Below are 15,941 nucleotides of genomic sequence, written 5' to 3'. Positions count from 1 at the left end.
CATATTTACCTACCACACTGTATCATGTTGACAAACCACTACTTCATCACTCATGCATTAATTACTATAGCAGCAAAACACACATCATTCGCGTGCCGGCATCACATTTGCATGCTAACTTGGCGCAGCAAACATACGTCATGTATATTCTATGGCACGTGTTATGACCGTATACGGCTGCGTATCACCTGCTTCATTTGCATGTAAGAAATTCCACGTGGTGAATGGAAGGGAGTTTTTACAATCCACGGTCACAGAGCGGTCAGTACACACGCGCGTCAATAAAAAATCGGTAATTTGGATATGCAAAGTGAAGAGTTAAAGAGACGGGGAAAAGGAATACTTAACGTGGATCGCGTGTCATGACCGTGCGGCAAATAAAGAAGCTTTTGGTACTTCACAGTCGTCCATCACTCGGCCTGTACCAGATTTGACTGTACCAGCTTTGAAATGGACGGCATACGGCGAGCAGGTGTCGGTACAGTCACAAAAATTACTATCTCATATTGTTTGAAAACTGACACGATTTCTGGAAGTAGCACTAATACGCTTTTTACCGGGCCAAACTGGATCAGGATAACCCACACAAGGTGAAAAGTTGGCCTCTTTTCGGATAAAGTTTCGCTCATTTTTCGCAGTGACAAAACATGGACGAAGTTGAGACGCCCATGTCTTTGTTTTATTGTTGAGTTACGAATTAACGAATTAGCCTTTACAATTATAAGAATATGAGCAATTTAAATTTATAATTAAAAATCCTACATTAAGTAATATATTACCTCCCGCGTGGCACCGATTATACACCGGTGACTTGTGATGCAATTTAAAACGTGCATGACAGTGCACGATATAAAAAAATCAATCACATTATGTGGTTCAATAAAAAATTGTAAAGAAAATCAAAATGTAAGGGAATCAAAGACCCAAAGCCAGTGAAAAAACATATGAGAAATTCTCATCAGTTTTCGATCCTATTTTTCACTTGCGAGAGGGAGCAATTGCATTAAACTTTCTTATTTTCTCCCACAAAAGCATCGAAGTCGAAATCAAGTTATTCACTCAACGCATTTATTAGAATAATTTTATTTAAGGATTCTCAGAATCAACCCAGATATTTTCCATGTCGAAGGTTGGATCAAATTGGGCCCGAAATGAAACAAAAGAAAATAAATGAATTTTCCTGTTAATGAATAATTCACAGGCTCAGCCGCCTCGTTCACGGATTCATGTTCGCTGCATTCACCGTCGGTTAACAAGCATAGGCCTCGAATTGGAAAGCTCAAGCTGCACAGACTTTTTATCTCATCAGCATTCCTTTCTTTCCAGTATGCATTTCTTCTGTGTAAGCCCGGCAATAAAAAATTGTTCACAGACCGTTCCTGTTTTTATGCCCTAGCGCCCCACCATGACTTTGTCTTTAGCTTGTACGTTAGCCAGGGATGTTCGGGGAGATTGTCGAGTGAGGCAATGAAAGATTCCGAATTTTCCATGAATATATATATAGATATTAGTTTGCTAAATTTTCACCGGTTAGTCCAAACCAAATTGATTGCATTTAAACTTGAATTTTTCGGCTCAACATTATTGGGATCGAATACACTGGGTAACTGAATCAATACTGTTAAATGCTGTTAGCGCAAATTGCTGCTTTGAATTGAGTAACAAATTTTTTAACAATTAGAACGCAATGCTGATCATGCAAATGACCCAACTACAAGCGTAGCTCAAGCCCCCCAAACCGAACTTCTAACGGCCTGCTCCCTGTTAACGCGTAGAGATCTCTTTGAAGCGTTTATTTGCATAGGGCGCTTGAGTGCAGCTTCTTTGGATACAGAAAACGCGTGCATCGCTTAATTTGAATAGAACGCATCCAAAAAATGAAACCAGGCACACGGACGGTGCGGACAAAAAAGCCATTTGAATATCGATGGAAGGAAAGGATGCCAGGCGTGGCTTGAGGATTACTGAAGCAAAGGCTAAAGCTTGCTGATCATCCACAGGAAACGGGGCCGGCGCTGCCACGCAAACTAAAACGCCTGAATTTTCTGGCGATTTTTTCTACGAGGGCACATGCATTCCAAGGCAAAAAATGGCATACGCTCTGACGAGTTCCTTTCTTTCGTCAAATGAAAGCCATTAAAATGCATTCGTTGAAGCATACACTCACATATTGAACAGCTTACGCAAGCTGTCATTTGAATCTGAGCTTGTCAGTGAAAAGGACGATCGAAAAAAACTACAATTCTTGGTATGAGTGAAATTTTCTAATAAAACTGTAAGAATTTTACGCAATCATGAGTATACATACATTTTACCCTTTTTAGCGCATTTTCTCATTTATGGAAAAAATGCCCTTTTGTGCTCGTCATGTCCGTCCGTCCGTCTTTCTTTTCTGTCCGTCCATGACTTCACGTTTTCGTCGACGAAAACGCTCTCAAATGCGCTCTCTGTCACTCACTGCCGTGAGTACTAAGTTATATTTTTTAATTCCATGCTAATTGATTGGTGCAATCAATATTATGCTGCAAATTGCGTCTGATTATTTGTTAGAAATATTACATAAATCTGCTATCTCAACCACCGAAAGTCGTTTGAGAGGCTCAATTACATGTGAGAGGCTCAATAATATTGAGCCTCACAAAAGTCCTTTGGACATATCAAGTGGTCAACTTCTATTCGGTCAACCGTACAACTTTCAAACTTAATATTTTTTATAAGATCAGAAAAAGTCGTACAAGAGCACAGGCAAAATAATTAATGATCACCAAGGCATCCGCTAAAGTTGTTAATGGTGATTTATCGTTTATTCATCTTCAGACAAAAACCACGAAAGCAGTCGCACTGTCTGGTAATACAACTGACCTTTAAATAATTTCCCGATATATCTACTCAACCACGAGTTTAATTTGGAATTTATCCTGAGCCCAGAAATTGAAAGATTGGGTGACAGCAATTGCTGGTGACAGGATGAAGCGGTGCTGATTGAGCAACAATCACAATAGCTGCACAAGATTTGATTGCGTGATGTTAAACACAATCTAATCCAGCTGGAATTAAATTTAATAACTGAATAGAAGGCAATTTCATACGGAATGGAAATAACTGGATTATCAAGACAAACAATATTGAAATGCAGCATTAATGATCCTCATTTCCCTATTATCCGATATCAAGCAAATATTTTGTTATCTGTTATCCGATATCAAACAAATATTTTTTTTATTAAATATCAGCGACTTGAGCAACATTCACCGCAAGCATAAAGTATCAGCTTCGTCAGTATCAGGTTCGTCAGTATAAAGGTCCGTCAGTATCACTTTTGCATAGTGAAGAATCGTTGATCGAATTTTGCTTTTCTCGTCACCAATGATGAGGATACGAAAGCTGCGAGAACTGCTCTCATGCAGAAAAATTTCAGCATAAGTTTAGTCCATAATATCGTCCTTATCATTGGCGTATAGTGAGAAAGTAAAATGTTCCGTTTATTGGAAATCACTGAGCATAACTTAGGCCTAAATTAGGAGCTTGGATAGGCCTCTTGAGCAGACACTCAAAGTACAGTTATGTCGCACTCCGGCTCCCTTAGACCTTGGCTTGGCCAAACACAAAAAAAATGCATGCAGCGGCTGAGATTAGGATTCACGTTTCTTCAGTTGAAAACACTCAACATTATTTACAAAAATGCCATACATACACAGTCTCGTAATGATATGAAATTTGGTTTAGCCCGACCATATGTTCATGCAACATATAACTGAGCAGGGATAGCTGGTGCGGTCTGTGCTTCAAAGAATATTTTAGGTTTTCAACATAAATCAAAAATTACAATCGCCTTCACCAAAATCCAAGCAATTTTTATGATTATTTTATAATGCAGTTGTTGCAATTATAAGCCACCTAAGTTAAGGATGGTCTGGTCCAGCGATCTCATCACAAATGTTTTATCAATAACAGAAATTTCCCTATCGATTTGCCAACAACAGTGACAGGCCTACAAGAAGGCGTCTCTAGAAGAGGCTCGATTGTTCACGTATGGGCAAGCAAACAAGCTGCTTTGATAACATTTCCATTTATTATTTTTCTATGTAAGTGTGCGAATGCAGAAAGCAACTCTCATGTTCGAGAGATTTGGAACTTGATTGACAAATGGCCATGAGAGCATGTTTTATTAGATCGTGTAAGATAAATGTTTTAGTTTGCTGGATATTATCAAATGTCATGCCGTGAAAGTTACTTAAAAATTGTCATGAAAGGATCTTCATGCATTTGGAAATAAATGTGAATCAATACAACTTAGACGTCAGGTACATTTTAAATCCTAACTGCATCCGTAAATACGAATACTTCGAATAATATGTTAAACATGTATATTTAAAACTTTAAATATGAAAAATCGGGTCATATACAGAAGAGAAAATAACTAAATTTTTCAATATCATCTTCGTTCATCAAACATCTTTATTATTGTATAGAATAGTATTATATAGTATAGTATATTATAGTATACTATAGTATAGTATTTGTATATCAGTGCCGGCCCTGAAGAATAGGCCCGATTTGGTCTTTCACCAATTCTATTAATTTTCGTGACTTTATTAATTTTCGATTAATTTTCGTTTAAAAACCGGCATTTTGATCAGATATTTTTCATGAATGACGTTAAACAATAGGAAACAATATCTTCAGCCAACATCCGATTCGAAATTTAAACATCATAGGACCTTTTGGAGCGGCCAAGTGCTAATGAAGATATCGAGTGACGCGCTTGACGAGTCAACAGTGCACAATTGGGGCAGCAGGAATAAGTCCTGCGGAAGCGATAGCGCGCGTCTGATAAACGCGGCCGTTGAGAACAGCGCTGGCCGTTGTGATGTCGTGAAGCGTCTTCCTATGATATTTGGCGTCGGAAATGCTTGCTTACACTACCGGCACAATGCGACCCTTTAACTCAGAGGGATCTTTTTATTGGCGAGTGATAATTGAATGATTTGATGGTTTCTAATGGGACATTGAAACTTTCTAAGTAAGATGGATCTTTTTAATTGAGAGAAATAATTGATTTAATTATTAATGTCATTTTTGAAGGGACAGGGGAATAGAAAGCGTGTTATCTACCTGAGAAATACTGTGGTTGCAACTTGTAATCTGACAATAATTAACCTAACAGTACATATCATTCATCGGAGGGTATCGAGGCATTTTTTTGTTTTCGTACTTTTTGTACGAAACTTTTTCGTACACCAAGAATTTAAAACCAAGGTAAAAGCCCACAAAAAAATATCAACGTCTCAATCAAAAAAGTTTCGCAGACCAGTTTCATCATCAGCACATAAACTTGAAGAGTACCTTCACAATCAAAAGAAAAAATTCATATGCCCACACATGATGAAGATTTGTTGATTTACTTGGCTTTTTCTTTGAACTTTTCGTAAACTTACGATTCAAACAACTAAGCATATATACAACTACTGGTACACAAGCTGCATCGCACGGAGGTGCTCATTTCCCTGTAGTCTGTAGGGCTAAAGCGGCCGCTAACTTGACTAGATAAGAACTGATATCGTCAGACGTGACAGCGAGAACCGACATTCGTCCTCACTCTTATTTTCTGTGTACAGATTGCATTGAATTTAAATGGCTTCTTTCGAAACGAAAACTTAATTTTCTCTTACATGTTTAAGATGATAATAGTATCATCAGGAAATATATAGTTCAACAAAAAATAGAAATTGAACTTATCGTCAATATAATGAGTAAGCAGGCTCAATTGAGCAGTGCATGCGACTCCTGGATCAACATTCAGCAAAATTTAGCTAAAATTCTAAAGGAGCCTCAGCTTTTCTAAGTTAAAGATCGTCAATTAGTGTGGAGGACAAGATCAGAAGTTTAAAATTATAGAATAGAAATGAATTTTTTGACTCCAAATATCCGAGATCTGATCCGTCCTGTGATGGATGGATCGGTCTGTGCAATCTATAAAAATTAGCTGATTTCTGATGTCATCAAAATCTCTAAGATGAATGCATCAAAATCTCAAAGTGTGAGCCCATGCAATCAATGCAGCATTTGGCGCTGTATCGTACACAGAAGATCACTGTGGTGTATGAAACTTTATCTGGCAGTTCCACACAGAAGCTGTATTCGATGCCAAACCAGCGCTATGCAGGCATACAACTCTCGTAGTTCCACACAGTGGTTGTATTATCGAAACTAAACCAACGCTATGTAAGGCATACAGCTCTTGCAGATCCACACAGTGGCTGTATTACCGCTAACAAATCAATGTGATTACCACTCCTACACAGACACACACACACACACACACACACACACACACAGACACACAGATCGTGTGGAAGGGTCAGGTCGTCACACAGCTCAGGTCAATCAATACATTCTGGCAGGATTGTAATTCTTTCTACATTTCTTTCCTTTATTTCCCTTCTTCCCTCTCTTCCTTGTTCCTAAGGCTTAGCAATGAACCCTTGCCTGAACAGACGCCGAGAACGCAACAGCGCTCATGAGGAGTGCTTTTTGCTTTCGATATTACGGCAGAAAAGGACTAATGAGCAAGTTTGCATGACGGTATTTAATATTATTTGATAGTAATTACTCCGCGAAATTCAAGGCGAGTTGAGTCTTCATGATGATTCATCCAGGAATTGATATGAATCAATTTGAATTCAAACGTAGACCGTTTGCAGGCCACCGTACGATGGTCTGCCGACTTCAGGAGACCGGACCAGCAGCGCAGGCTTGCGTATGAATGACTTGCAGAGCGTAAAGTGCGCTTGAAAAACAAGACCATTTAATTCAGCAAAACTCATTCCCGGATCTGACCTGGGGTGAGTGGGGTGAGTAAGGTGAGTGTGGGTGTGGTGACCATGAGATGCGTGATGCCCGTGAGTCGAATGATTGTGTTGCTATGTAAGCACCATTAATTTAGGCACATAATTACTAAACCGTTCACAAGTTTACAAGTCATAATGGCGTGGAAAAACACAATTTCAAGGTCGGTCATACTGGAGCAATTCAAAGTAAATTCTTTCTGGCCTCATAAATCCAGCCGTGTAGAAACCTCTGCAAATGGTCGTAAAATTTAGGGCTACAATCCTAGTTCAGTTCTCGCAAGGCCTAATTACGAGTACTTAATTGCATAGAATGGAAGATTATAAGAAAAATAAATGAATTCATTATAAATTGACAATGATCTACTCAATTTAAGCGCATCCGGAAACTAAGACGTCTTACCAGCAATTCCACTGAAATTCAGAAGAATTTGATCACAAATGATACTTTAAGAGACTTAACAGGCAGTGAAACGGCCAGCAAATAAATTCTTGCCTTTTTTGAAAGCGCAAGTTTAAAAGATTGACGAGATTGCAAAAAAAAGAGAAAAATTATAATATAGATTTATACCTTTCTGTGCAATTTAATTCCCTATTTAATAAAGCGCACGAGCACAATATACATTAATAAACGAGTAGGTTGCTTCTGTGCAGAGACTTGTGTGGTTTCATAGCTCAATTGGAAGCTGGGCTCAGTACGTGAGCGTCTAGTACACATAAGTGTGTATAGTACACACGACTGCGTAGTCGTAGTACACATAAGTGTATAGTACACACGAGTGAGTAGTACACACGATCGAGTGTGTGGTACGCGTAACCACGAGTGTGTAGTATTAGTACGCACACACGTCAGTGTCACTAAGGAGTAACTAACAAGTATATAACTGCTGATTTAGTGACGTGAATATAGGACTATCCACGTGGCAACATGAAACTTAGCTCAGCACAAGCATCGAAACAAATGAAAAATCAATCGGAATTTTAATTCAAAAGTCGTGTAAGTTACTTAATGTGCAGTGATACCTTATGCTTTAATGAGCATTATATTAAGATTATATTTAAACGAGCAACGCTTTTTTGAATTAGGGATAAATTTAATATTTTTATAATTCTATCAAGAACTAATCGAACTAATATGATTCAATGGCTGAGATTCAGAGCGCCTGTTTTCTGTTGCCATTCATTTATATATCAGCCTGAATGAAACACTTCATCTATAAGCAATTACAATTCAAAACTGCTAGCAAAACACGAAGATTAACTATCGGAGCTAACGGAGAGAGTGCAGACAGAGATACGAATGTTCAGGCTTAAAAATGCGTTTGCGTTACAAGTAAAGTCATGCAATCCCAGTTGAAGACGCGCGTGTACAGACAGAGACGCCCACGTGCAAGCAAGTCTACGCGGGTATACGGGCATCATAACATAGAATAACATATCATAGCGATGTCGATATGGCCTGTCGCCGATTCATGTACTTTTCGGGCCTTGTTCTCAGAAGATCTAAATTTTGTCAGTTGACCGGATCTTTTCATGACTGACGATAGTTTGAAATAGCTACTAGACTTCCACCGGGTTCGATATGGTGCTAGGCATTTCAAGTCTGAACATATACGTGGATCTTGTACGTATACTGGCATGAAACACGTGGATACAGGCACGGACACGAGGAAAATGCTGCATGAAACTTGTGTATCGTGCGTACACTGGAACAAAAAATGTGGGTACAGGCACGAGCACGAGTGAAACGCTGTATGAAAAATATAACTCAATACTCACTGCAGTGAGTGACAGATAGCGCATTTTCTCGTCGACGAAAACGTGAAGTCACGGACGGAAAGACAGACGGACAGACAGACGGACAGACAGACGGACGGACAGACGGACATGGCGAGCACAATAGTGCATTTTTTTTATAAATGAGAAAATGCGCGAGAAAGGGGATAGGTTACGTACATAGTTTGACTAATGAGAAGCTCATTTTTGAGGATGTAGTTTGTTATTCGCCTGTGACGTCACTGATCTCAGTGACGTCACGGGCATTAAACAATCACCGAAATGCGATCAAACCAGTCAACCAATTCGTCATGGGAATGACGGGATTATTTACGTTTCTCGATCTCAGTGACGTACGAACTGAAAGACGGAACTTCTCTTGGTTAAGCCTCAAATAGTTCAACCATGGGTTACGCATACTTGCATGAAACACGTGGATACAGGCACGGGTACTAGGGCATCGCTACACGAAGCACGTAAGTAGTTTAAATTCTTTGTCATGAAGCACGTGGGCATGGCGAAATGAACGGCGCCCGGTAGCAGGCAACCACGAAACTATTCCACGCGGACCAGCAAGCCGGCAATCAGGCGAAATTATCAGACGATTTAGTGAAGTGTTCGAGCTGTTATAGGAACGTCCCCTGCGGGCATCGAGCAAGCCGGTCATGATCCGAATAGCAATGAGCAAAACTGCATAAAAAGAGCCCTTAAAATATGACACTAATAATCTTGTGTAGGAAAGTCTGAAGCGATGCAGCAAAGGGCGGACCAAAGATTCTCTAATTACTAGTCGGACTGTAATTTTCACACTAAATTTTCAGAAGAAAATTTTGTAAACTTCAAATGAGGGCAATAAATAATTTTTCAGTGAATATTTAACTAAAATATTGAACTTCAACTCGCGATAACATTTAATTTACAATATTTTCTGAAACGAAATCTTCAAGGTACTCACGTAAGACTAGAATATAGAATAATTCTGGAACAACAAAAGGCGTTTGTTCGATTTTTCTCTTCACTAGAATACTATAGGGCATGGATGTAAGTGGTGATAGATGCTCCGATACTAATTCAAGTTTGGAATGATTGGTCAACAGAGAGGCTATCATTTCTGTTGTTGGAGAAGAGCAAAAACTGACTGGGCCGAGTCGACGCTGATGTATTCACATGATATGAACACTACGAACATTGTCGTTCTCTGGCCCAGCCACATTGATCACTATACGAACAGTGGCAATCTGCATCGTCCAACGGAACACTTTTTACTTCCGAAAATTTTTTATCGTCTTGTTGGTCGAGGATGTGAAATTTGTTACGGGAATTCGAAAGTCATTTAATTCAAGCTTTAACGTTGATTTCTTGGCGACTTGATAAGTCTATCAAGGAGAGTGACGAGGAAATTCATCACGTAAGTTTAAAGAAAATCAAAATAAAATAAAAACCCGTACCAAATGGCGGAACGGAGCACCGTTCACATGTTAGTAAAATAATAGAAAACATATTCAGTAAAATTGCTGAACACTGTATTTAAGTTAATATATTCGATAAACAGCAATGAAGTGAATACGGTAGAGTGATTTATTATTTCGAATCAAAGTTAAAATGAAATTTATTAATTTATATGATGCATAACATATATAAGCCATCATCTGCCTGTTGATAGACTGCACAGTGAATCCTTCACTGAACACTATGGGGAAAATTTTTTAACTGGCAGTAAAAAAAGCTTCATGGCTACGTCGGGCGGCCTCTGAATAGATGATAAGTTCATAAATGCGGAGGAAAATCGACGCTCGGGATTTAGAGATGCGTCTGGTACCAACGCGTGATCGCAAAAATCACACCGAAAAAAACGCCATCTTCAAGTGCGTAGCAATCCCCGAAGCACAACTAGATTTCTTCACCTAAAGGTAGTCTAATATTATTCTATTTTGCATTAAATCTAATATTACTATATTGCAAAGAAAGCCTATATTACCATATAATACATGTGATCTAATATTGAGATATTCTAATGAAATGAAGCTACAATTTTGAACTACACAACAACCGAGTTTTATTACGTTGTTTGTTATGCACTGCACTGACAAGGTCGCCATCGTATATACATGAGGACCAAATGCACTCAAATTCTTACAGCAATAAAACTTGGACGGCTCATCGATTTGCCTGCACAAAGGCAAGGTTACCCATAATGGAAGTCGCTCAGCAATATTTTTAGGCCTGCTCGACAAGACAGTAAATGTCAGAGTGTCGCGGGAAGAAGGAACTATTCGATGCATCCGTACAAGGGAGATCCCGAGCACTGATATTTGAGTGAATGTCGTCGAAAAAGTGGAGTTAAATCTGTCGGAGAATAATTTTCACGGCCTGTAAATTGCAACAAGATGCATAGCCTCAGCAGAATTGCAACAAGAGGCATAGCCTCAGCAGAATTGCAACAAGAGGCATAGCCTCAGCAGAATTGCAACAAGAGGCATAGCCTCAGCAGCATTGCAACAAGAGGCATAGCCTCAGCAGGAACCTTATTAATATCATATATAAACGGCAGCTTCTGAATTATCGGTAATGAATGATAATGACGAGCTATGATTAGGCTTAAATACAATACAGACACAAATAATAGATAAATGTATTACGATGAGGATTAATTAAATGAGCTTACCACAGCTTGATTATGTTGGTACAAGACCAGAGAACAAACGCCTGTTCAAATTCACCAACATACTAGACCATATAACCAAAATAATCGAGTATCTTGTAAATTTTGAAGCTAGGATTTTGATATAAGATCGAAATAAATATTTAATTGAACCGCGATTAAAAATGAGCATTCAGGGGTACACCAACACCGGCTGTAACACAGCATGAATTACGGGTACCATTGAAGAAAAATTCAATGAATTTCGGTATTGATAATGAATTCAGAGTACTGCGTTAACGAAGGAAGTTATGGGATGAAAGCGATCATATTCAGCGCTGCAGCAGCGTACAATAAAGGCTTTTTATGAACACTTCAATCGTTGATTGCACTGCAACAACGCGGAGCATCTCAGAGAAAGTGAAGATATAGACCATAAAGATTGTTAGTAGTGGGTCTCTGCCCTAATAAATTCTTTGAAATTCATTATACATCAACGATCAATAGATATTTAATGCGTTTATGATTACCGAATCGCCCAACCAAACGTTAGCGTAACGCAGAACCTATTAAGAACTTAGGCGATGTATCCATGGCCACTCACTAGGCCACGCCGTACAACCAAAAATAGGCCAGAAAATGTGAATTAGGAATAATAATTTAAATTAAACAGTGCGAGCGGACATACATGCATTATCCACTCATGCCTTTCGTTGCAAATGCAGGGTAAGGAAAAGTGCATTGCGCACTCGCGTCGTCAGCCGTCCGTGACACGAGCGAAGGAATGTTGACTTGCTAATGATGAAGCTTTTTATCATATATGAATAAAATAAAAACTGAAATAAAAATGAAAATGAAATAAAAAAATTATCACAGTAAAAAATAGAACAAAATCAGGGAGCATCGGGATTATGAGTGGTACACATGCATGAGAGTTAAATGTTAGCAGGCTATAAATGTTAGCAATGAGCCTATCAACTCGAAGGAATTAGTAAAAATGCTTGTTGAATATATATATATTCGGGGGACAATATTCAAATATTCAGTTATTTTTGAGGTTTTCAGTCAAGCGTCTTTTATGATAAGATTATTGGATGGCGGAACTTCATCACCGAATAGCCACTATTGGCCACTCGTATAGTCTGAACTAATATATAACTGAAAAATATTACACGAGTTGTGAACGAAAAACGAAATCAATATAGGAATAATAATTAATAAAACGGAGACTTGATCATATGCTTCTTCATGTTTAGCATTTTAATACGATAAAATTAATAAAATATTTTATTCATCTGAGAGAGGAACCTAGACACGACATTAGTTCGTCTCTTTGATGTATTAAATCGAACCCAAGAAGGAGAAAGTCAGACCCTTCCCGCAATCGGAATCCTAGAAAAGTTCTCCGAACTGCCTGCGCGCGCTGGGTATAACTGCCACGCCTGACATGCAATCATCGGTGGCCACTCACACTCAGAAAAGTGAGCGAGATTTTGTCCAAATATTGATGCACTTCTTGTTTGTGTGTGAATCATTGTGACCCACTCAAAAGGCGTATCATTGATACGGAAAGAAAGTGTGTCAGTTTTTGGACACAATGGCCCATCATTTATTTCAGTGCAGACGGTGACCACTGGCCGCCCCAGTTAAATAGAATTCTATTAAAATCACTTGTTTGCTTGAATCGCAAGTTAAGCAGGAATTTAAAAGCAAAAACAATATTATAAACCTGAAAGTGCATTTTACTTTACTAATTGATTTATTTCTATTTCTAGGACTGACCTTTTTCTGAATAGAATTTTGTGTTATGAACTGACGATGGAGCTGAACTCCGAAACGTTTTCTCTTATAAAGATATGGTGAATTTTTGTGGCATTGTCATTGCTTTAAAATAGAATTCTAGTTTCATACGGATAAACCCAATGCGATCAGAAATATATATCCTTAGAATTTCTTCCCAAACGTAGCAGTCCCAGGCCACGCCAGGCCTCAATATTACGCCGCACGCAGCTCATGCAGTCAAGTCGTCTNGTGTGCGTACCCTTACGCCGCACGCAGCTCATGCAGGCAAGTCGTCTTCCCAGCCAAGATCCAGGGGCAAGTTTGTAATTACCGCGCACATGACCTTAAGTTTAAGCTAATATATTCGTAGTTTTATAGTTTCAGTAAATCTAGCTATGTATGTAGAATTAAATCTAATAGAGTTATTGATCTATAGCTTAGGATATTTGAAAAGTTGATTACAAGTAGCGTAGCAAAATTTCAGCTTTGACAAGCCGGCTATTAAGAGCAGTTTAATAATCCGGTGAATAATCATTCAGGTTTGCCGAGGCTCGAGGGTTTATAAATGCTAGCTAGGCTCGCGCCATTAAGAAATGACTTGCGGCGCTCGGCGGGCCAAAGCGGGTCTGGGAAACCCGGTCGTTTTTTGTGTAGCTATTGGGAGGCGGTGGCAAGCAGGAAAACTGCTGCACAATTTGCAGTCATTGCAATGTCGTACTGCCAAATTTCAAGTATTTCCAGGGCCTCAGACGCTTCTTTTTAGCGTCTCATTTTTTCTCATTTCTCATTTATTTATCATTTTTTCTCGTCTTTTTTTCTCATTTATGGAAAAAAGGCGCTATTGTGCTCGTCATGTCCGTCCGTCTAGCTGTCTGTCCGTCCGTGACTTCACGTTTTCGTCGACGAGAAAATGCGCTCTCTGTCACTCACTGCAGTGAGTACCGAGTTATAGTTATTAACTCTAACTCCATTGCAAATTTCAATGTTTCTGGACTGGACACAAATTTGGGAACGTTGCGGCTTTACTTAAACGCCGTAAACGCGCGTATCAAAATCTTGATTTTCGTAGATTTGATATATGATAAAAAGTATGGAACATTCTGGCTTCAAACGCTACAAACGCGCGTGTATATATTCATTTTTCCTCGAGGACTGGCCAAAAGACTTGGAAATGTCTCGGTTTTGCTGAACGCCGTAAACATGCTTGTAAATAAAGCGGTTTGCCTCATTCAACGCAGCATCATGACCTGAAATTTGTTCATAATTCAAAACTAAAATCAATATTAGGCTTTGAAAAGAAAACGGTTTGGTCTCTTTTCCATAGCTCGAAAACAAATATACCTTTTACTGATTCGAATTAATAATACAATACTCCACAGTTATTGAAAATAACGTAAAATTTTTGTTAATTTTTAGATCTTTGTTAAGAAATACTAGAATAATTTCATTGTTTTACCAAATTCGCAAGGGGTCAGACAATGACGAGTTAGTCAAAAATGTCCAGCTCAACAACTCTAGTTTCCTAACTACGATCTGGAGGTTAGGTCGACACTCACTAAGGTGATCGGATTGTTAAATAGCGATACCTTAATTTCCTTAGTGTCCAACGCCCATGGAAAATCCAATAATATCAGTTTATGCCCCAAAAACTTTTCAGTTAATAGTCTGAATTCAAACATGATAAACTATATATTCAATACTCGAACATCAAATTCCACGGCGTCACTGAGCTGTAATATTTTTACTATCGAACAAAAAAAATTTCATTAAAAGATATTCCAAGCTAATAATATCCTACAGCCAGCGCAATACAGAAAAGCGCGATCAAGTGAAGGAAAATTCTTAACAAAACTTCTCGGACTCGCAAATTTCGCCGCGGGCGATGCCACGTACGCCTGTGCTTCATCGCACATCTTTGGCCCGCGGGGACGAGCGAAATACTTAGCATTAATGAGTTTACGTGGCGTAATTTAATCATTAGTGACTATAACTATAGTAGCGTACAGATTACGGTTGACTCTCATGGTCTTCTAATTATACCATGCGACATCACTGACACTTCATTAACCGTATTCAACCTTATTTGAGCTTAGAACTTCAAGCTTTATTGTTCAAGAAAAAGTGTTTGTTCAAAAGTTGCCCATGAGTTGCAGTTGAAAAACTCCATCCCGAAGCACTCAAGTTCACAAGAAACATTTATTAAACTTCTCGTTTCCAGCTATATACCGGTAACGAAGCTTATTTTAATAGGGTAAGATATTTATTTGACATTAGCTCGAGGTTTCGAATAAAATTTGTTTCGATTAATGTGAAAAATAGCGGAAGCAACATGCGGTCATATTTGTCGTTACTGACCTGAAGGCAAGCAAGACCAGAGTTGAATTGTCACCTGAAGCGCACCAGAAATGTGCACAGGTGTGCTCCTCCGACCCCATCCTGCCTCCCGGCATAGCCCTGCCAAAATCAGCCTACGCATGAAAAGGTCAGAGCATCTACAGGCCGTGCAGCAACACGTATGGGTAAACTGCTGTAAAGAGTCCTGCGTTGAAGGACTCTTTACCTGGCAGGCAAAGCTGGTCAGTCCTCACCTCAACACTAGGTGAAGTGAGCCGCAACAATATTAAGGTAAACCAGATTGCGACAGCAGCAATTGTTGCTCAGCGGGCTCCTCAACACGAATAAAAACCGAGTCGTCTCACCGAAACTTGACGCGCAGGTGTAACGGCGACGCAACCCAAGCAATGACATTTTCTCCTCGGTATCGGCGCAAAGCGAATAAAAATGAGGTTTTAGGGATAAAACTGAGAAATTATTACATTATACAAATTAAAAAAGTTCGTTTCATCAGAATGAACGCGCCGATCAGAATAAACAAGATAGTGATTCCCATCAAC

Source organism: Hyalella azteca, unplaced genomic scaffold, assembly GCF_000764305.2.
Source record: "Hyalella azteca isolate HAZT.00-mixed unplaced genomic scaffold, Hazt_2.0.2 contig9828, whole genome shotgun sequence".
Classification (NCBI taxonomy): Eukaryota; Metazoa; Arthropoda; class Malacostraca; order Amphipoda; family Hyalellidae; genus Hyalella; species Hyalella azteca.
This window is presented reverse-complemented; position numbering follows the sequence as displayed.